The 23,148-nt window shown below is 42.8% G+C and overlaps 1 protein-coding gene across 26 annotated transcripts in view; it reads right to left on the reverse strand.

Moving 5' to 3' along the window:
- DTNA (dystrobrevin alpha) overlaps window positions 1-23,148 on the reverse strand; it is a 282,794-nt gene that overhangs the window by 135,736 nt on the left and 123,910 nt on the right. For 3 of the 26 annotated variants that reach the window (XM_029068846.2, XM_007667495.4, XM_016227835.3), the window contains one exon: window positions 12,654-12,768. The exons of 20 other annotated variants lie outside the window; for them this stretch is intronic. The gene's annotated coding sequence lies outside the window, so the exon portion shown is untranslated. Of the gene's footprint in view, window positions 1-4,161; window positions 4,183-12,653; window positions 12,769-14,950; window positions 15,091-23,148 lie in introns of those variants that run through there. 3 more of the 26 variants (XM_007667487.3, XM_007667502.4, XM_029068848.2) reach the window with 3 other exon arrangements.

A 23,148-nucleotide genomic window follows, 5' to 3' on the forward strand; every position in this document is an offset into this window, starting at 1 on the left:
TGAGTATATCTAATAATTGAAATATTTACCTGGCATGTTTTCATCTTTTGAAAAAGAAACATATTTAATAAGAAGATATTTTATACTTACAAGACACAATATTCAAATCCACACAATTTAGACATGCCAATATTTACTTTCTAAATCTTATAGCACACGGCCCCAGCCATCCCTCCACTGAGGCTCTGGGATACTTGGCAGGTTGTGAAGCCTGGGACAATCCCTTCACTCCAGCCTCTCTTTGCTTGGGAGATACAGCATGGCCTAGAGCAGAGGCTTGGGAGTCAGAAGGCCCTGGGTTCTAATCCCAGCTCCGCCACTTGCCTGCTGTGTGACCTTGGGCAAAACACTTCACTTCTCTGTGCCTTGGTTACCTCATCTATAAAATGGGGTTAAGACTGTGAGCTGCACGTGGGACATGGACTGTAACCAACCTGATAAGCTTGTATCTACCCCAGTGTTCAGTACAGTGCCAAACTCATAGTAAACACTTTATAAATATCATTTAAAAAAAAAAGGTTCAATCTCCCCTTTGTGTAGGAGCCAGAAGAAGGCTCCCGCCACCACATTCGGAAGGAATTTGGTAGAAATTGGCTATTGGGAAGAAAAGCATTTCTGGCTGGAACAACTTGGAGCCCCAAAATGGTCCCCCTTCAAGCAATAATAAACCAGATTTGCAGTGTGGTTTGAGACCACAGATGTCCATTCAACAATATTTTCACCAAGAGATAGGTTAAGGAAAAGCACCATGATTTTTACATGTTCTTTTATACCTCACAACAGCATGTGACACTAGCAGTAAATCTAGGCACTAGAAATTACTAAGGACACTTGTTTGCTCCAAGATGATCTGGCTGTCTGTGTGGGAGTTGAGAAGGCCCTCTAACCGGCTGATTGCCTATTGCCAGAGCTGAAGAACAGATCCAGTCTTGTTTAATTTACTCTCCACAGCCATGTTGGAATAGCAATCTAGGACCCTGATCCTAGGATTACAATACTATTCTGGTCTTCTGAAAAAAACTTTCCCAATTCATCAGGCTACAAGCATCATCAAAGGTGCAGTAGTCAAGTACTTCCAGTCTTGTTATATGTAGAGAACTGCTCTCTAGTGGCATGTCTTCATATGTGAATGATTATGAACTGCTTTGCCAGTACTGTATTTGTCAAGTGGTAACTAAGTACCTGGCTCTGTTCTAAGCACTGGGGTACATTCAAGCTAATCAAATTTGATACAGTCCATGTCCCATGTGGGGCTCATAATCTTAATCCCCATTTTACAGATGAGGTAACTGATGCACAGAGAAGTGAAGTGACTTGCCCAAGGTCCCACAGAAGTCATGTGGCAAAGCAGGGATTAGAACCCAGGTTCTTCTGACTCCCAGGCCTGTGCTCTACCCACTAGGCCAGGCTGCTTCTCTGTATTCTTACATTTAAAGGTTTCCTTCATGCTTGACACATTTGTACATTCACTCTGATAAAATTTATGTTCTCAAAACTGGGTAATTCATAATCAATAAGATTTTGTGTACGCTCGGGGGAAATTGATGTCTCATGACAAGATTAAGGACTGCACACTTGGTGAATTTTGTATAAATTTAACACCTTTAGCATGATTTACGTTCTTAAAAACAGGATAGTCAAGGAACGACCTCATGCATGTTGAAACTATATGTATTCGAGAGTACAGCGAGCCAATGTCACCAAGAGTGTTGCTCGTGGCTTGTCACTGAACGAACAGGAAGTCATTAGGAAGGGTCGCTTGGCCACCATGTTCTCCAGCTCCAGGATAAGGAATTTGGTGAGGAGGAGAGGTCTGACTGGCAAGGCTGTCCTTCAAATGGGAGAACCTGCTCCTCGCCAGAGAGGTTTCTGTTGGGACTTATAAGGCATCCTCTTCAGTCAAGGGGTCGAGGTTGCCTTTTCCAAAGGGGTTTTGGAAAACGGGGCTAATCTAGTCCATCATTCAGCAGTATTAACTGAGCACGTACTGAGTGCGGATCATTGGACTAAGTGCTGGGGAGAGCACAAAAGAGTAAGAAGACGGGATCCCTGCCTTCAAGAAGCTTGTAATCTACAGCAAATATTTCCTGAAAGTCCCCTGTTGGTGACAGAGGTTTGGGAGACAGGCGAGGGGAGGGTTGGGTTTGGCCCTATGAAGTAATTGTATCCAATCTGGGCTGCCTCACTCAGGTCCAGGCCTGGATGGAATTTAGGAGTGTTCCTTAAATAAAGAAGGCTTAGATTGGGCTCTCTGACATGCAGGGTTTGAGGATAGACAGTTCATGATGAGTTCACCATGGAAAGTAAGGGGTGCTGCCAATGGCAGGAATCCTGTGTCAGGCTGGATTAGATAACATAAGGAACTAAGAGGTTACCAGGGTAGCACTGGAACAGTGTTAGTACCTGTCTCATCCCATAAGGATGCCTAAAACTGGCAAACGGCTATTAATAATAATAATGTTGGTATTTGTTAAGCGCTTACTACTGATATAGGCTAATCAGATCTGTAAAATGGGGATTAAGACTGTGAGTCTCACGTGGGACAACCTGATTACCCTGTGTCTACCCCATCGCTTAGAACAGTGCTCTGCACATAGTAAGCGCTTACCAAATACCAACATTATCATTATTATTATTATCATCCCATGTGGGGCTCACATTTTTTAATTCCCATTTTTACAGATGAGGTAATTGAGGCATAGAGAAGTTAAGTGACTTGCCCAAGGTCACACAGAAGACAAGTGGAGGAGCTGGGATTAGAACCCATGATCTCTGACTCCCAAGCCCTGCTCTTTCCACTAAGTCACGCTGCTTGCTTTGATTCCAGTCCCAGCTGTCATCAGAAGGTCTAGCCCCAACAGGTTACTGATCTATGGAGACACAAACAGCTCTCTTGACCATTCTCCCTTTTGGGTCTGCAATCCCGGTCAAGATCTGCATTTCCGTGAGCGAGTCCTCCCACGAAGATGGCCACATCCCAGGATCCCCAAGAAGGAACAGTGGGTGACAGGTTAATGACAGTCACCCACTCTAAAGGAGCATCATGGTGTGGGAGCTCTTCCAAGCTAGCTGATAAGTCCCATTGGAGCTGGTTTGCCTGTAAAAGCTTTTAGCTTGAATTATTACTCTCTCTGGTCTAGTAATAATAGCCTGTGGCGTTATTAAAAGGACACTGCCAAGCTAATGAGCCCTTCAAATGGCATACCTGTAAGGTTGATTTTCTACATAAGTCTCAATCTCAGGGTTATGCACACATTTTCCTGAAAATCTGGTACTTGTGACAGGGAGGACTCAAAAGAACACTAGCAAGGTTAGTGGACAGAAAGCTGTAGTCTCTTTTCCGATCCGAAATGTAACATAATCCCTATTTTTCTCTTAAAAATATTCTCCTCAAAGGATGAAAATCCAATTTCACAAGCTGCAAATGCCATAATGTTACTGTCTCTTTCCAGATCTGTTTTTGTGGTGTCACAAAACTTCAATTCAGTTGCTTTATTTTGGGCAGGTATTGTCTCTATCTGTTGCCGAATTGTACATTCCAAACAGGAACTGTGTCCAATCTGATTTGCTTGTATTCACCCAGAGTTTAGTACAGAGCCTGGCACATAGTAAGTGCTTAACAAATACCACAATTATTATTATGAATGGGAGGCCCCAAGACCAGAGACCTATATAGGGCTACATGGGGCACCAAGGAACAGCACAGATTTATCTTTGGGAGAGAAGCAGAAAGACAGAAACATTGTGGTCTAGTGGAATGAGCAAGGGCCTGGGAGTCACAGGACCTGGGTTCTTATCTTGGCTCCTCCACCTGCCTGCTGTGTGACCTTGGGCAAATCATTTAATTTCTTTGTGCCTCAGTCTCCTCATCTGTAAAGTGGGGTTTCAAACACTAATTCTCCCCCCCCCCCCACACACACACTGTGAACTCCGAGTGGGACAGGGACCATGTCTAATCTAACTAGTCTGGACAGTGTTTAGTTCAGTGCTTGGCACATAGTAAGCACTTAAAAAGTGCCACAGTTATCAGGAGGGAGCAGGAGGTGGGAGAAGAGAAATGGATTCCCGGCAGGACTTCACTTCCTACTTGGGAATTCTCCATTTCATCTACTACTGCTGGCAGATAAAACAACAAAGCACAAGAAGGAGTGGAATACCAACCTCAAGTTGAGTGGAGAGAGAAGGGGAGGAAGCAGAGAAGGGGTCTCCTACTCCTTTCCAGCTTGGAATTTTTGCCCAGAAGTATAGAGAAGCGCAGCCAAACGAGCAGCTTCAGTAAATCCAAGGATGCCCTGAAAGGCACACTTCCCCAACCCCAGAACCCTGGGGTCTGATTTGATTTGAGCATGCTATTTGTCCTCTCTGCTCCCACAAAAATTCTTCACCCTTGTTTCCCACTACTTGTCTGCAGCGCTCTAAAGCTCAGTAAAAACCCTGCTGTGCTGCCAAGCACAGGAACTCTAGCTAGGGAACAATCCTGGAATTTGCATTTGTTGTGCTTGTGGACTGTGCTGGAGAGCTCTTTGTTCCTCCTGCAGGCTTTGAACAGAAGACTGGGGACACAGTGTCCTGGTTAAAGCAAAAGCCGGAATTTATTTTTGGAGTGATTTCTTGGAACCGGGGGGTGAGATGTTGGCCTGGGTAGACTCGAGACCAGGGGGACACAAAGGGGAAAGGAACAAAGGCCGGGTGGATTTAAAACTCCACTCACAGTTATTCATCATCCTCTCAGAAGTTGTAGCTAGTCCCAAGTCATTCTGAGGGCCCCTCGATTGGCTTCCAGCTGCCAAACCTACAAGCCCCATCTTTTGCAGGACACAAACACTCATCACTGTGGATTTCTCATTCTCCACTTTTGTGTGTCCTCAGTCCCAGACCATGTTTATAATCTTTTCTGTGGCTTTGGTCAATTAATAGTACCTACTGTCTACTGTGTGCAAAGCAGACTGTAATAGAGAGTAGTAAAGATAATTCCTCTCCTCGAGAAATTTACTATCTAGTGGTAAGTGTGGTGTAACTGTGGTATTTGTTAAGCTCTTACTCTGTGCTGTACTGAGCACTGAGGTGGATACAGCAGATCAGGTTGGACACAGTCCCTGTCCCACATGGGGCTCACAGTCTCAATAAAGCATTTAAAGCCTGCTACTGGAGGCTGAGAATCACGACTCCCGACCTTGTCAGAGAGGCCGTGTCTCCTACACACAGCTAACTCCAGCAGGCCTCGGTCCACTAACCCTATTATCGATTTCTTCACCGCTCCAAAGTCTTCCCAACTGGATCAAAGTGCCTCCATTGTTTACTACGGGAGATGCCATCATCGTCATCATTATCTTCATCAAAGCAACCACAAACCAGCCATTCTAGGATAACAGGAAAATCCATTTTGACCTATGGACTTAACGGATTTTAGACAAAGAGATAGGCTCTAAAAAAGGGCCTGATTTGTACATACCAGATCAATTTTGGGTGTCACCTGAAAAATCGGAGGAAAAATCCAATTTTAAATAGAGGGAAGCATTGATTGTCGTTATGAATACAGATTTCTCTTTATAGCATGTCTAAGCGAAATGAATGTTCCCGTGGTAGGACTTGAAGTCAAAAGGAGGTACTCTTACCAGGGGAGGAGTGTGAAGTGGGGTGGGGAAGGGGGTCATTATATGGTTTTGTAGAAAACCCAGCTGGAGCAAGACCTCTCCTCCTGTGCTTGCAGCTGGCTGCCCCTTAATTACTGCTAATTACCCAGATGCCTTCACTTCCTTACTCCTTCCTCTGCTCTCTGAAGAGGCACTGTTACTGAATCCCATCTAAGGAAACTAAGGACTTTAGGGTGGGGAGGGGAAAAGAGGGAGTGGGGTGAGTCCAAGAAGTGATAGGCTGTTGTGTTGAATGCTGCCGTACACAATTCAAAATAGCCAACTACTAAAAATAGTGATTGCCAGAAAACCGGAGGAGAAAATCTCCTTATTGTTGTGTGTAAAAACTATGAGATGAGGCAAACATAACTCACCTAGCAGCAAAACAGTGAGGCAAAATTACATTAGACCAACACCCTATGGGCCCCCTGTTTATTCACACACTTTGATGACACTTCCCTCCCCAAAGTCACCTACCTCAAGCCCCAAAATGAACTCTGGCCATTGAATTATAATTACGCCTCCCTTTCTCCCCCCGCGCTGAACATCAATGGTCATTGCCTCATTATTTCCATCAGGGCAGCCTATGACTGCATTGTTTCTGCTGGGTCTAGACAATATGCAATGGTTGTCTAGGAGTACTTCTGAATGAACCACTTGTGAGCATTTACATTGTAAGGTCACTTCTTTCATCCCATAGAGAAACTGGGATGTAGCTAAGAAAATATTTTCCTCCAAGAATTTCCTAATATGAATGTTTCAGTAGGATGCTGACCCCATTAACAACCATGGGAGCAACACGATATCTTTTCTGACTAGCAGAATCCAGATTGTAGTTTTATTTGTACAACCAAGTTAGAAGTCCATGTTCAACAGCACTTGCAGTGCTATTTCACTACCCCAGAGGCCAGAGGCATGAGATGAAAGTATTTTAGAGAATTTCTTTGCACCCCACCTTGCACCTCACAGAATTCTGACATCTTAAAATAATCCACATCTCAAGAAGACTAGTATTATAAAGGCACACAACAGTATAATAGCGAAAGGCTCACCATCATAAACTCTCTCCCGTTACAAAAACCTACAGACAAGAGGCATGTGGGAATTCCCCAGGCAGTATTACATTTACCAATATAGGTTTGGAGGACTAGCTAAGCTGTTCATTAGGGAGTCTCATCCCCAGATGAGATGGTGTTTACTCAGATGATGGCTGAAGATGAGAGACTCACAGATTATAGTTATGAAAGCTCATCTTTTTGGAGGGCTTTCCTGAAGGCTGTAGGGAGAATCCTAATAGACCATTGGCTTTAAAGCACTTAATCACCTTGCCCCCCTGTACCTCACCTTGCTATTTTCAAACTACTTAGGCCGCACACTTGGTTCCTCTAAAGCTAACTTTCTCACTGTACCTCGATCTCCTCTATCTCGCTGCCGACCTCTCGACCATATCCCACCTCTTGCCTGGAACACCCTCCCTCCTCGTATCAGACAGATAATTGCTCTCCCCCACTTCAAAACCTTACTGTCTTACTCCTCCAAGAAGGCTTCCCTGACTAAACCCTCCTCTCTTCTGCCAATCCCTTCTGCGCTGCTCTTACTTGATCCTTCAGTCATCCTTCCTCCCATCCCCACAGAACACATGAAAATATCTGTATACATCTGTAATCTATTCATTTATATTAACACCTGTCTCCCCCTCTAGACTGTGAGCTCGTTGTGGGCAGAAATGTGACTGTTTGTTGTTATATTTTACTCTCCCAAGCTCTTAGTACAGTGCTTTGCAAACAGTAGGCGTTCAATAAATACAATTGAAGGAATGAGTGAAAGAAAACTAAAAAAAATATCATCTTTATATAGTCGCTGCAGGACATTCTGAGCAATCAACAATGGGGATTCAGGCCTACTTAAAATTAGGCTATTTCCAGGCTACATGTAAATAATCACACTCAAAGCTATTATTGATATAAAAATTTGATGAGTCTTGTCTTATGCTGTCGAGTCGTCTCCAACCTATAGCGACTCCAAGGACACATCTCTCTCAGAACCTCCCAACTCCATTGACAATTTTTTGGTAGTGTATCCATAGAGTTTTCTTGGTAAAAACATAGAAGTGGTTTACCATTGACTTCTGCACAGTAAACTTGAGACTCCACCTTCGAACTCCACCTTCGACTCTCTCCCATGACGCTGCTGCCCAGCACAGGTGAGTTTTGACTTGTAGCAGATTGCCTTTCTCTCACTAGCCTCTGCCCAAGTTAAGAATAGTATGGATATGCCTCCACTTAACTCCCCCTCTCATAGCCAAGACTGAATTTTATGAGTAGTTACTATTAGTAGTCTGTTGGGTAAGCAAGGTATTCCATGCATGTCATTATAGTAGAAACTTGAGGATGGGTAGTAACATTCATATCTCCATTTCCAAAACCTTTAGTTACCTTCAGGGAATTGAAACCTAGGAAAGGGCAACATTTGAGCTAAAGAGATTATTGATGTACTCCTCAAAACAGGCTTTGAAGACATGTAAATATATTCACTAATGGCTCATTTAAGGTTACCACTATGGAGATTGCTCAATAGTACTGCATGGCTCAACCACATCCTCAGCCATAATTAATTATAATAATAATAGTGGTATTTGTTAAGCGCTTACTATGTGCCAGGGACTGTACTAAGCACAAGGGTGGATACAAGTAAATTGCATTCGACAAAGTCCCTGACCCACCTGGGGCTCACATTCTCATCCCCATTTTACAGATGAAGTAAGTGAGGCATAGAGAATTGAAGTGGCTTGCTCAAGGTCACACGGCTGACAAGTGACGGAGCCGAGATTAGAACCCAGGTTATTCTGACTCCCAGTCCTGGGCTCTAACCACTGTGTCATGCTGCTTCTCAATGGCATTTATTAAATGCTTACTTTATGCTGAGCACTGAGGAAGATACAAGGCAATCTCATTAGATACATTCTCTATCCCAAATGGAGCTCACACTTTTAGAGAGAGAGAAGGCATGTATCTTATTTCCACTTTACAGATAAGGCCATGGTAGCTTTGGTGGCAGAGCTGGGATAGAACCCAGGTCTCCTGACGCCCAGTTCCAGGCTCTTTCCACTAAACCACACTGTCTCATTTTGTCCATTCTAAATATTACCCAAAGGATAAGAAAATAAAATGATATTTTGCACTTCTTCAGTGCATTTTAAACAACGTACTACATCTTTCCTCGCTGGTAAGAATGAATAAAAATGGAGATCTGGATCTTCTGTGAATGCTGTAGGTGATAACAGTTGAAACTAAAATGACTAGTCAACAGAAAACACAAGAGCCGACTTAAAGATAAGTGGGATGCAGGATTCTAAATTTTAAAGTGCTACTCCAACCTGGCCACTACCCCCCAGCTGTTCAGAGCTCCAGGGTCAGAGCTCTGGGAATCTTAAGCTTCTTTCCCCTCCGCCTGATCTCTCAACTGGGCACAAACCCAGAAGGCAACACATATTCTTCTTTAGTATGTTCTTGCTTGAAGGGGAAATTTGATTAATAGGAGGTTTAAGCTGAGTACAGAGTTACACTAATTCAGAAGAGAATGTAAGGATGGAATTCTGACTAATAAGAGCCCCATTTCCCATGCTAATAGATCTTTTACCCTTTACTCCATCACACCTGAAACAGAGTGTGCATGGCCACTGGGATCAGAGCTACCCAGAGAATAACTAAACTCAGTGACAATTACAAAAGGTACTCGAATCCTGAAATCTAGCAGCTGCAACAATTCATCTTTCTGCTTTACTCTTTTCACCACTGCTGAGAAGCCAAAACATTCCTGACTTCTCACTTAGCAATCCTTAACATAAGTCCTATTTCATTGCATTTCCCAGAAAGAGATACTATAATTTGATTTGCCACCTTTTCTTCTGCCCTTCAATCAGAAAAGGAGAAAAGAAGAAAGGGAAGGTTGTTAACTTTGTAGACTTTTGCTTCCTAATGCAAATGTCTTAGACATGAAATGACTAATTGCAAATAACTGCAATAGTAGCCAATAGGTCCCCTTTTTACCTCTATAAGCACTAAGTTGACTATATATATATAGTCATCTATATGTGTGTGTGTATACATATGTTAATGGTATTAAGGGCTTACTATGTGTCAGACACTGTACTAAGCCCTGGGATAGATACAAGCTTCCCCTTTCACGATCTCACCTAGAGAGTTTCCAGTACTCTACCAGTCAGGGCTACAGGAGGGAGAGTCAAGCAGAGGCACTCCCATATCATTCCTAGCTTGGGTAGCAGCCAGTGAGTTGAAGGAAATCTGCTACATGTTAAAACTCACCTGTGCTGGGCAGCAGCGGCATGAGAGAGAGTCCTGGGTGAGTCAAGTTTACTGTGCAGAAGAAGGTAATGGTAAACCACTTCTATGTTTTTACCAAGAAAACTCTATGGATACACTACCAGAGTGATTGCAGATGGAGAGTGGGGGACTCCGAGAGAGATGAGTCCATGGAGTCACTATACTTTGGAAATGACTCGACAGCATAAGCCAAGCCAAGATACAAGCTATTGGATGGACAAAATCAGTCTTTGTTCCCATTTTACTGATGAGGGAACTTAGGCATGGAGAAGTTAAGAGACTTGCCTAAGGTCACACAGCAAATGTGTCAGAGCTGGGATCTGAACTCAGGACCTATGACTCTCAGACCTGTGTTCTTTCCAATAGGCAAGGTGCTTCTCTCTCTCTCTCTCTCTCTCTCTCTGTGTATACATATATATATATATGAAATTGTATGTTTATCTATGTGTGTGTGTATATACATATATATATGAAATTGTGTCAATCCAAGATACCTTACTGTGCTTATTCACATCCTAAGAGGACTTTATTTCAAGTTGTCCAACTGAAATAGCAAGTACCTTGTCTTGTCTGTTCTCATATTGTGTACCAATACTGTTTACGAAGGTTCAACTCTTTAAAATTACTCCTTCCTCCTATTATCCCTTCCTAGTGTAGGTATTTGCCATTCTGCTGTTTCTGTGAATCTCTACCAAATCTACTGGGTGCTTTCCCCTCTCCTATTAACAGAAGTAACAGAACATCAGTAAGGAGCATTCCTACAGAAAAATGCCTTGATTATTCTAGACAAGGAAGACTAAAGTGTAGATATGTAGGAAAAGATGGGTAAATTATCTTACATTCATAGGTTAATGGAAGGAAATATTCAACTTGTTATATTAAGAGCCCAGAGCCCTGCTGTTCAGCCAGGGAATAAAACATTGCTCTGGGAATCAGGAGATTTGGGTTCTAATTCTACTCAGACCACTACTGGATAATATGGGCAAAGACCACAATTGTGCTTCCCAATATGCTGCACCCTTGCTTGTATGCCTCCTGGCTTGTTACACTCTGGGACCCAGAGGAAGCACAACTCACAGGGATGTGTGTGTGTGTGAGAGAGAGAGAGAGAGAGAGAGAGAGAAATTACAAAAACGGCTAGCACCATAGTCTATTTTTTTGCGCAGCTTCTCAGTCCTGAAGTCTGGGCTTGCGGCCCATGCGTTGTTCCTGACGGGAAACTCTATCCTCATCAAGTCAAAATAAGTGAAATCGGGGAGGAAATCTTGTTTCCTCAGGCTTCCTTTTTTTCAGAATGATAATGATAATGATGATTCTCAACTTCAGGGTCACCTTTCTTCCACCTGAGACTGACCATAATCAGCAGAGATAATGATGAGCTCAACAGACACAGGGCTGACCTTGCTTTCCAAGGTGGACTCTAGGGACAAGCATCCAGATCAGATTCTCTTCAGAGTCTAACCACCACATCTACTGAGAGTCACCTAGCAATGCAAATTACGGGTTTTGGCTGCTTAGGAACTGGAGAGTACAGGGAAAAAAGTGACTTTTTTATCTCCTTATTATCAATCTACCACTTCAAAGGAATGCCTAATGCTGGCTGTTTTAGTCATACTAGCAGGAATTTTTCCAGTCAAGCTAACGCAGAAATGATCCTCAATAATTACACAGCACATTGAAGTCATTTTTTGCTTAGCAAGTACAGGTGAACCCCTGTGAAAGGGGTTTTTAATTATTTCTAACTAAATAACATGGTTCCCAATACACAACTTGCTTCAGTGAGTGACTATAGCATCAGTCATATTTACTGAGCCCTAACGATGTGCAGAGCACTGTACTAAGTGCTAGGGAAAGTACAGTACAACAGAATTAGCAGCCACATTCCCTGCCCATAACAAGTTTAGTCTAGAGGAGAAGGCAGGCATTAATATAAGTAATTTTTAATATATAATTTAAAGATTTATACATTAGTACTGTGAGGTTGAGGGTCAAAAAACCTCCCAATAATAAAGAAAGAATAATAAAGAAAAAACAAGGATCACAGATTGAAGTGCATACATAATGCAGAAGGGAGAGCGAGCTGGGGAAAAGAGGGCTTAATCAGGGAAGGCCTCTTGGAGGAGATGTGACCTTAGTAATGCTTTGAAGGTGGAGAGAGTGGTGGTCTGGCATATATGGAGGGGGAGGAAGTTCTAGACTAGGGGGAGGATGTGGGAAAGGGGTTAGCGGTGAGATAGATAAGATCGGGGCATACAAGATACTTCCAAAGTAGGTATTAGCTGTAGATGGGATGCTTAGTTTATAATATAAAATAAAAAATAACTAACATAATTTCTCATCATCTTTTTTTGACAACATCTTAACCCAGAAATTCACACTTTTTAAATTTTTTCTGCAATGGGCTTTGATTTAGTCAGGAGAAGGTAGTACTCTGCCTGAAAGGTGGCTGCCCTTCTCTTGGATAGTGATGGTTTGAAAAAATCTTGGCATCTGCTTGTGGGATGAAAGATTACAGATAATCTTTCATGGTTTTTTAAACCATGAAGACCTTCAGATACCCAATACAGTTATTTGTACATAGTCTATCCTGTAATCGATCTTTCTGTGAAATAAGATTTTCATTTTGACTTCAGCAGGATGTTCTATTGCCCGTGCACTAGGAAAGTGATTTATTTACCTTTGTAGCCAATTCAGTTCCTATTCTTAAGATCATCAGTCTTTCTGGAAGGCATAGTACTGATCTGTTTTGGACTGAGCTTCCATCTCCTGTGCCCTCTCAGTTGAGGTGACGTCTGCAATGAAAGTAGGCATCATGGGTAAATAGGGATATTTTATTAACCGGACTGGATGGGTGAACTGTGGGCAGGGAATGTGTCTGTTGCACTGTTATACCGTACTCTCCCAAGTCCTTAATACAGTGTTCTGCCCACACTGAGCACTCAATAAACACAACTGACTGACAAGGAGATAGTCTGTGTACCACAGGGCAGTATATTTGGCTCTGATTTCAATTCTGCCCTTCTCCCTGCCAGTCTTGTATAATAATTATAATAATAATGTTGGTATTTGTTACTACGTGCCGAGCACTGTTCTAAGTGCTGGGGTAGATACAGGGTATTCAGGTTGTCCTACGTGAGACTCACAGTTTTAATCCCCATTTTACAGATAGATAACTGAGGCACCGAGAAGTTAAGTGACTTGCCCAAAGTCACACTGCTGACAGGTGGCGGAGCCAGCATTAGAACCCATGACTTCTGACTCCTAAACCCATGCTTTTTCCACTGAGCCACACTGCTTCTCTATGGGAGGACTGGTTGTATGGAACCAGTCCTTCCCAGTTGGATCATAGTGTACCCCTGCGTCACATCCCCTGAATATGGGAAAGTCATGGGACTTGGGGTGCCTGTCCTGGAGAGGGCCAAGTCAACACTAAGCAGCATGGGAAGCAGCGTGGCTCAGTGGAAAGAGCACGGGCTTTGGAGTCAGGGCTCATGAGTTCGAATCCCAGCTCTGCCACTTGTCAGCTGTGTGACTGTGGGCGAGTCACTTAACTTCTCTGTGCCTCAGTTCCCTCATCTGTAAAATGGGGATTAAGATTGTGAGCCCCACGTGGGACAACCTGATTCCCCTGTGTCTACCCCAGCGCTTAGAACAGTGCTCTGCACATAGTAAGCACTTAACAAATACCAACATCATCATCATCAACACTAAAGCAGCTACAGTTTTTTGGGAAGATTCGAAGGGAATTAAAGTTGCCCATTTAGTCTCCAGGATGGTCCCAATAAATTCAATCTCTTGGGAACCCTCTGGACAGAGAAGACCCATAAGTGGCTTTGTATTGAAGATCTCTGGTGGAAGGGGAGACATCTGGGGATAAGACATTGTGTTAACACCAGCCCCGCTCAATGATCTAACCCAACTGGACTTGTTTATCTTCAAAACTTGTTTTGCTAAGTCTTTTAGAGACGATTCCTCTACCTCGATGCATTCAGCTCATACTGCCCTCAAACACAATTACAAATGTTATTTTTTAATTAAAGTGCTGGGAAAAAACCCCCAGCTTGACATAATGAATGGTGTCTTCAAATTGAAAGAAAGTAACTTGGGGAAACAGTGTCCCTGCCTCCACTGTTTTGGATGCTGAGGTGAGAAAACTCTATCAGAAATAAATGCAGGGAACTGGTGGGCAACCAAATTACAAACTGAATTACAAAACAGAGGATATCGACATGGGTCTTCTACATAATTGATTATATTCTTTGCTAAAAAAAAAGGTTACCTGGCTGCCTTCCCCTCTGAGGCAAATTCTATACGAAGTCAGTATAAACAACGCATGACTGGAGCGCTTTTTACCCTTGGAATAGGTTACTCCAATGCGATTATTAATTGTTTCCACCAGTGTTTGGGTAGCAGGAGGGAGCATTTCATGTTCAATTCTACATCTTCCAATTTCCATTTTCACAGACTCTGAAATTTAAAACTATATCTAAAAGCACTGTTGGTCCCGAGGAAGTAAAGGAGATTAAAGTGGCTGGCTAAACTTTATATACCTATACCAAATTGAAAATTAAAACAAAATGTTTGTGTTGAAGTACGGGTAATGGAACAATGGCAAGACAGTCATAATGTTACAATTAAAGCTTAGTTTACTAAAGGTGGTTTTGAAACTGGGTGTGTTGAGTATCATTAAAAATGTTTTTTTCTTATCCTGAGACAAAATACAAATAATGAAACACCACAATTTTGAATTGATTTGAGGACAAATCACCAAAATACTGTTAGTTCCTTTTCTAGCTCCTTTTCTATTTTTGAACCTAATAATACTCCACAACTCAAATATACTCACATAAGTTAAATCCTTGTAGGATTCCTGAAAAAATGATGATGTACTTATTTGTAAAGTTTTTTTTTAAAGTTATGCAGATGAGGTACAGAAAAGAAGTCTTCAGTTTAATAAATGCAAATGACCCTTACCTGCTTAATACGCCAACATGCCCCTAATCCTTCTTTTTGAGTACAGCATATGCCGGAAAGTATAGCGTTTGACCTTACGCATTTCTGCAGAAAACGCTCCTTAAGTAACCTTTAACTTCAATAAAAAGCTGTGTTCATTCTCCCCCTTGAGCTCAAAACACAGCAATCTAATACACCTCATCATGTGGTCTGTTTCCATGGCAGCAATGAATCCAGCTGCTGAAGTACAAAAGACTGACAAAAAGTTGCTTTCTCTCCCCTCCACCCACTCAGAAAAAGTCAGAGTGCTTTTCTTGTGTAATACATAGAATTTTGATAGATTTCTGTTGCTTTCTGAGCTTTAGGCTTATGTCAGAATTAGAAATACTAATGGTACAAATAAATCCAATTGTTACACTATCTTTAAAACAAACACTGAGTTAATACTGAAAAAACTTAAATTTCCACCAATTCCTTGAATAGCTGCTCATTACTCAAGTACTCATACCATTTATAGATTAAATATTCAGGTCACTCACTCTGTAGGAAATGCAATAATCACACATACTCACCAACCCTCTTTAAAACACAGACACACACATTAGAGGTGTTTTGCAATACCAGTGTTTGCTTAAAACACTCCTGAAAATTACAGCCATATTTGAAGGGCTTTTGTCTCCAGGTCTCAAAGTGGGAGGTTCAGTTCTATTTTTTTTTCTAGAACAATCCAACATTAACCCATTATTACCACTTATTTGCAATCCATTCAATTAGCACTGTACACAGAGAACACCTGATTACATTTAGATTGGGTTATAAATTTCAGGGAGTGATTCCTCCAAGGATAAGAACATTTCTCTTGAAAGCTGTGATCAACTGATGATACTGAAGGTTTCATCCTGTGTAAGATTGGGGTAGTGAGGGGCCAGGTCTGCCTGAATGCAGGGGGATGGACTAGGTCAGCCTGGCCAATCATTTTACCCAACAGGCCACATAAAAGGGGCAAGAAATTTTCTTTGGCCACTGTCTCTCTGAAAACTGGGGGAGGAATCAATCTATTGAACAATCAATAGTATTTATTTAGAGCAAATCTCTGAAGAAAGCCCTTCGACTTAGAAGACACAATCCCTACCAGAATGATTTCCCAAACCGTGCAGAGTTCAACACCCCCTCAAATCTCTATCTCTAGCACACTGGCTTTTATTTACTTGTACTTTTCCAAGTGCTTAGTACAGTGCTCTGCACACAGTAAGCGCTTAATAAATATCATTGAAAGAATGAGTCAATTTGAATGAATCCACTTTTGTTCTATACATCTAATTGTACCCTGAATCACTGATCTTATGCTATTTCTAAATTCCTTTTTCTGCCTCTTCTATTAGAGTGTAAGTCCTTTGTCTTGGAAACAAAAAAAACTTCTTTGGCTGGGAATGTGTCGCTTCTTCGTTTTGTGTTTCCCAAGCCCACTGCATCAAGTGGGTGATCAATAAATATTTATACTACTAGTTTTCAGGAATCTTACAAGCTAGTGGGGGAGGCAAAATGTTTTACCTACAGAAGAAAAAGAAGAATGAATAATTACGGTATTTGTTAAACACTTACTATGTGCCAGGCACTGTGTTAAGTGCTGGAGTGGATACAATCATGTTGGACATAGTCCCTGTCTTGCATGGGGCTCACAGTCTCGAACCCCATTTTACAGATGAGGGAACTGAGGCACAGAGAAGTTAAGTAATAATAATAATGTTGGTATTTGTTAAGCGCTTACTATGTGCAGAGCACTGTTCTAAGCGCTGGGGTAGACATAGGGGAATCATGTTGTCCCACGTGGGGCTCACAGTCTTAATCCCCATTTTACAGATGAGGGAACTGAGGCACAGAGAAGTTAAGTGACTTGCCCACAGTCACACAGCTGACAAGTGGCAGAGCTGGGATTTGAACTCATGAGCCCTGACTCCAAAGCCCATGCTCTTTCCACTGCGCCACGCTGCTTCTCTTAAGTGACTTGCCCAAGGTCACACAGTTGACAAGGGGTGGAACCAGGATTAGAACCCATGAAGATAAAGGGAAAACTGCTCTGTAGGTATCTAAGTAACAGGATAAATCCATTTGTACAGAAGTGCTAAGGGCGGGTATGACCACTTAAGAATATAGCTGGTAGAGAAGTGTTAAGGGGGTGGGGGACATATGATCTGGAGAGAAGAAAAGTTGATGGGGAAGGCCCCCTGGAAGAGATGCGATTTCAGAAAGGTGCTATGGTATAGTGAATTTGGAGGAGAAGAGGGAGGTCCAGGCAGGAGGAAGGGTTTTAAGCATCAAAAGTGGTTGAATTTCTGTCTGCAGAAGTTTCTTAAAAGCCTGGTCTGCCAAGGATACTATCCATCAGCAACACCTGCATACCGCAGACCCCTGAGTTGCTGTACGTTGCGGGGGCTGTGGCATGTGGGGATTGATGACTGACTGACTGAATCCACGGCAGCACGACAGCCACTTAGGAGCCACTAGGGCTGGAAAAGAACCCACTGCCATCTCCATTCCAGAGTGCTGCACTGAGCAGGCTGGAGCCAGCCCTGGATTACATCATCTTCTAAAGGATTTTCTACCTCTATTACTCAGTTTTGATTAGATGCCATCCCAGTCCGGTAGAAATCATCAGTAGCCAGTGCACATTTTAATCTACTACTGAAAAAAAACACCTTAAACAAAATCCCAATGAAAAAGAAGAAAAATTTATTCCTCATTGCAAGTAAGGAAACTGAGTGAAAGAGAGGTAAAGTGACTTGCCGAGGCCACGTTATAAATCAACAGCTGAGTTTCTTTGTCTAAGGCTTGGCAATGAAACAACTGAATGGGGCTAAGAAGTTTCCCGTTTCATAGTGACTGAAGAGTCACAGCAGAGAAAATGCCTCACTATTGGTCTACGGTGACACTTCTGTTATTGGGCTGAACAGAAAAAGCAAAGCTCATCTAATTAAAGAAATAAGCAACCACAAAAAAACTGTTTACCTGCTTGGGCCACAATCTGAGAAGGGGAAGACAAGAAAATACTTATAATAAAGCAATCTTTCCAAAAGTCAAGTTCTCAACCTATTCTTACAGTGGTTCCACCTACAGATACATTCTTGTTCGGCCTATTTAGGAAAGTTTTCCATACTGGTAGCTGGGGAAATAGTGTAATAAATTTTAATGCCTCAGAGTTCCTTGGTTGGACAACAGCCTATTTAGGTTGCTACACCGGGACAGAAAGGGGTGTCTGGATAAAGGGACTCATTTAAACTGTGAAATGATGAGCAGGGTCTCTCACCAGCCCCTCTTCTCCCTTTGTTTTTATACTGTTATCCCCTTGAGAACAAGGGACCATGCCTAATGCTCACCAGTGTTTTTTTCTCAGTGTTTCACAGAGTGCTTTGCACAATGTAGACTTTAAATACGGCAATGTGGCCTACTAAAAAGAGCACGAGCCAGGAAGCCAAAGGACTTGTAGAATACAATACAGCAGAGTTGGTAGATATTTTCCCTGCCCACATCCTGGATCCTTACAGTCAAGCTTCTTTACCGGCTTCTGGTAGAGGGAAGACTTTGGGAAGTGGGGGTATAATATAGAGCCTGCTGCAGCAAACACTGGGTGTATATATTTTTATTACCCTATTTATTTTGTTAATGAGGTGTACATCCCCTTGATTCTATTTATCGTGATTATGTTGTCTTGTTTTTGTCCGCCTATCTCCCCCGATTAGACTGTAAGCCCGTCATTGGGCAGGGATTGTCTCTGTTGCCGAATTATACATTCCAAGTGCTTAGTACAGTGCTCTGCACATAGTAAGCACTCAATAAATACTACTGAATTTAATGAATGAACAAAAAGTTTCCTGTGGCTTTAGGTTGCAAAAAATATTCTCACTAAGGGCAGTGGTCCAGGCTTGGGGAAAAAAATGGCAATTCAGTGAGTCATTAGTTCTAATCACGCTTATTTTGAAAGGGTTTCCCTAGTAGCCATTATCAGCCTGCAGATCCCCATTTGAAGCGGCAACAATACAGAGTGATCATTTTCCTTGCAAAGTCTGCTGGGAATGCCTCGCAAAAAGAGTGACACGGCCCAGACTGCTACTGCCCCAGATTGATACTGTTCCATTTGATGCCTCATCTTTGACTCCCACTCGCCAAAAGGAATCCATTGAATTTAACTATTTTTAAATAGTGATTCCATGCTCTGAGATAATTGACACCATTAAATGGCATTACATCAAATTACCTTACCTACCCGGGTGTCTTGTCCTTTCCCACTGCCTCTCTTTCCCGGCCTGACCCCAGGCACCGCTCGTTCTACCTAAGCCTTGGCGGCTCGTGGTTTTTCTGGGGCCCTGGGAGCTGCATCGGTAATGAAGTCGACACCACTGCTGGTGCTGTGGAGCTCTGGGCACCAATTCAGTCCTGCACCTCTACTTCCACCCAGCCCAAAGACTCTTTCCAGCAAGGTGGCCATGAACAGGTATAAGGGGACCCAGGATTCATTCCCAGCACCCCAAAATAACAGCTAGACATCGAAGTAGGTGTGTGCACGGCATTATTATCATACTATTTGTTAGGTGCTTACTTTGGGTCAGGCACTGTTCTAAGCATTGGGGTGGTTACAAATTAATCTGGTCAGACACCATTTCTGAGCATGGGGCTCAGTCTGAGTATCATCATTTATCATTATTGGTATTTCTTGAGCACTTACTGGGTGCAGTGCACTGTACAAAGCGATTAAGAGAGTACAATACAACAGAGTTGGTAGGCGTGTTCCCTGCCCACAACAGGCAGGACAACGGTCACTCCTCATTTTAAAGATGAGGAAACTGAGGCACGGGAAAAGTTAAGAGATTTTGCACACAGCAGACAACTGGCAGAGCTGGGTACAGAACCCAGGTCCTCAGACTTCCAGGTCAGTGGAAAGTGGTATTTCCTCTAGGCCATGCTGCTCCTGTAAATATGAATATAAGAAGGCTAGACAGGGAAATATGTCTGTTACATTGTTGTGTTGGCTGAACACAGTAAGCGCTCAGTAAGTATGACTGATTGACTGGCTGATTGGTTTAAGGGCCACAGAGTCTTTCCTCACTCTCTTCTATACATACATATCTAGTTATATAGGTACCTATATTTAGGATGAAGGTTATATTTATATATCTAGAGAAGCAGCGTGGCTTAGTGGAAAGGCTATGACTTGGGAGCCAGAGGTCAAGGGTTCTAATCCTGGCTCCATCACTTATCAGCTGTGTGACTTTGGGCAACTCCCTTCACTTCTCTGTGCCTCAGTCACCTCATCTGTAAAATGGGGAATAAGACTGTGAGCCCCACGTGCGACAGCCTGATTACCTTGTATCTACCTGAGCGCTTAGAACAGTGTTTGGCACATAGTAAGCACATAACAAATACCATTATTATTATTATTATCATTATTATATCTATAGAAGGGAGAGAGAAAAGGGAGAAGGAAGGCAGTGAAACCTAGTGGAAAGGGCACAAAATTGGGAATCAATGATTTTTTTCAACCTGCCAATACCTTTGACTCCTGGAAACACTAATGGACATTAAATCCCCTTTTGGCTATAAAAGGCAACCATACAAATATATAATCTATTACTTGTATCCAGATATGATCCAAGCCTTCTGACTGAACACCTGGCTGAATGTGCTGCTCTCAAAGTTTTGGGAGAGATTTGGACAACATTCTGATCTTCCACTTGGTCAGAAAGGTCGCTGGCAATTGTAACTTATGACACTCAACTCTGTTGTACGCAATTTAAAGGTTGCTCAGATCAAGTGTAGTCTAGCTTGGGAAATTATATAGCCCGAGGGCCACAGAGATAATGCCACTCTCATTAAATTCTGTTTTAAGTCTACCTGAAAATGGACAGGGAGGAAAATCACTGATAGGAACTTTTTATTAAAGTAACCTGAAAGAAGAAAATGAATGTTGTGCATTGCAGTATTTTCCCCATCTGAAAAAAAACCCCAACCATTCATTTCAAGCTATTAAAATAGTCTTGGCACTGGGTCAACCCTGAAAATCCTCCAAGGGCGGTGAATCATGATGGCGCTACTCTATGAAGTGTCTAAGTGGGTATGTAAGGCAAAGAGACAAGCAGCACCTACTCTGGAAATTCAGCACCTGCTAACTCTCTGCAGGTGTGCTGATGGAGCTAAGATTAATAGGTCCACCATTTGAATAATTCATGACTGGTCTAGTGAGTTCAGTAGCTATAAACAGACTTCCCTGACCTGAGCAGTTACTGCAGAGGGAGTTTAATCCCTCGGTTTCTCTCCCCTCTGCTTTTCATCTACACTCCCATGCTCCCCTCCCAGCCCTCCACCACCCCTCCTGCCCTCCCCGCAACCCAAACACACACACACACACACACACACACACAAACACATATTGCTGACAGCAGCTGGGCAAGGCAAGCACTAAATTTACTGAACAGCTCTGGTTTTGGCAAGGTAGGGTCCTCTTATTTCTCTAGACAATAGCTATCCTGTAGGCTAATAATATGTTCAGAAAACAAGGTGAAACCAATATCAAATATAATACCTGGAGAAAACGTAGGCTTTGTTTACAGCCACTTCTTATGCATAACTGCAGCTCAGGGTAAATGTTTGATTTTGTAAGGTTTTGGCTTTTTTTTAATCCTCTTCCAGAAATGTTTATGTTTCTTTCATGACTCACACTTCCTCTTTACTAGAAATACAACTTGGGATGCAATCTGTGCAGGTCTGTACCATTTCATCACCCTGGGTACAGTAGGGTTAGTCTGACTAGGGCTGGCAGGGACGCTGTGAGCATGGGGTGGAGGGGAAGGGTGGAGTCGGGTGTTCTGTGCGCGGGTTGGGGGGTGACAGTGGGGTCTGAGCAGCTGGCATTGAGGAGCTCTGAACAGCCTTTGGATAGCAGCAGCGTCTCTCATCAAGGCAACCGTTTTCCCCCACACTAAAACCAAGGCATTCTTCTTGTCCTGCCCACTCTACCATCTACTCCAACACTTGGCCATCCCCACCGTTAGACTCTCTTCCTCAATCAGGCCAAATCAAGCAAGGATGCTCTTATTCTCTCCTGTTCCACAGGGTGGAAATTTTGCAATACATTTTTCTGATGGTGGCTCACAGGTGCCTAGAGATTTGATGACTACGGATAATACCCAGAGGACCATATATCGAAACTAGGGGAACATCAGCTCAGAGGTCATTCTACTGAGACCACAGAAACACAGGGTTGGAAGGGGCCTCTAGAGCTCATTCATCCCTCTTCTCCAAGGACAAAGGCACCGAAACTAGCTATTAATGGAACAATGGCCCATAGTCTCAGGGCCTGGAAGAAATTAGACCAGGCATAAAAAATGTCAGCCTGCAGGTAAGGATTATAATAAAATTAAATTAAAAGGCCCTCAGCTCTATAACTGTCCTCCTAGAGTGATGGCAGTTAGAGGCCCAGAGACTGAAGGGGAAGTTGGAAACTTATTTGGGTAGTAGCTGCTGACTGGGAAATACAATTTTCGAAGGCATCATTTCCCATAATCGTTCAGGAAAGAGCCAATCAGCTAATTGGGTGCCGTCTTCTAAATCCAAGTTGGCGAACCCCAGTTGATCCCCTTTCTACCCACTCTCTTTGCCGGGTAACCTTGCTGAAGGTGCTGCCATGAATGCTCAGAATTTTGGGTTCTAAGGATGCTTAGAAAGGACGCTTGGATTCTTTGGATGCTTAGAAAGAGGGTAGTAATAATAACAATAATAATAATAATAATGTTGGTATTTGTTAAGTGCTTACTATGTGCAGAGCACTGTTCTAAGCGCTGGGGTAGGTTCAGGGTAATCAGGTTGTCCCACGTGAGGCTCACAGTTAATCCCCATTTTACAGATGAGGTAACTGAGGCACCGAGAAGTTAAATGACTTGCCCACAGTCACACAGCTGACAAGTGGCCGAGCCGGGAAAAGTCTGAATACCTAGGGGTGTGTGGGCATCTGAATCTACTTTACCTTATTTATTTTGTTAATGAAATGTACATCGCCTTGATTCTATTTAGTTGCCATTGTTTTTACGAGATGTTCTTCCCCTTGACTCTATTTATTGCCATTGTTCTTGTCTGTCTGTCTCCCCCGATTAGACTGTAAGCCCGTCAAAGGGCAGGGACTGTCTCTATCTGTTGCAGACTTGTTCATTCCAAGTGCTCAGTACAGTGCT

Source organism: Ornithorhynchus anatinus, chromosome 7 (assembly GCF_004115215.2).
Source record: "Ornithorhynchus anatinus isolate Pmale09 chromosome 7, mOrnAna1.pri.v4, whole genome shotgun sequence".
In the NCBI taxonomy this organism is placed as follows: domain Eukaryota; kingdom Metazoa; phylum Chordata; class Mammalia; order Monotremata; family Ornithorhynchidae; genus Ornithorhynchus; species Ornithorhynchus anatinus.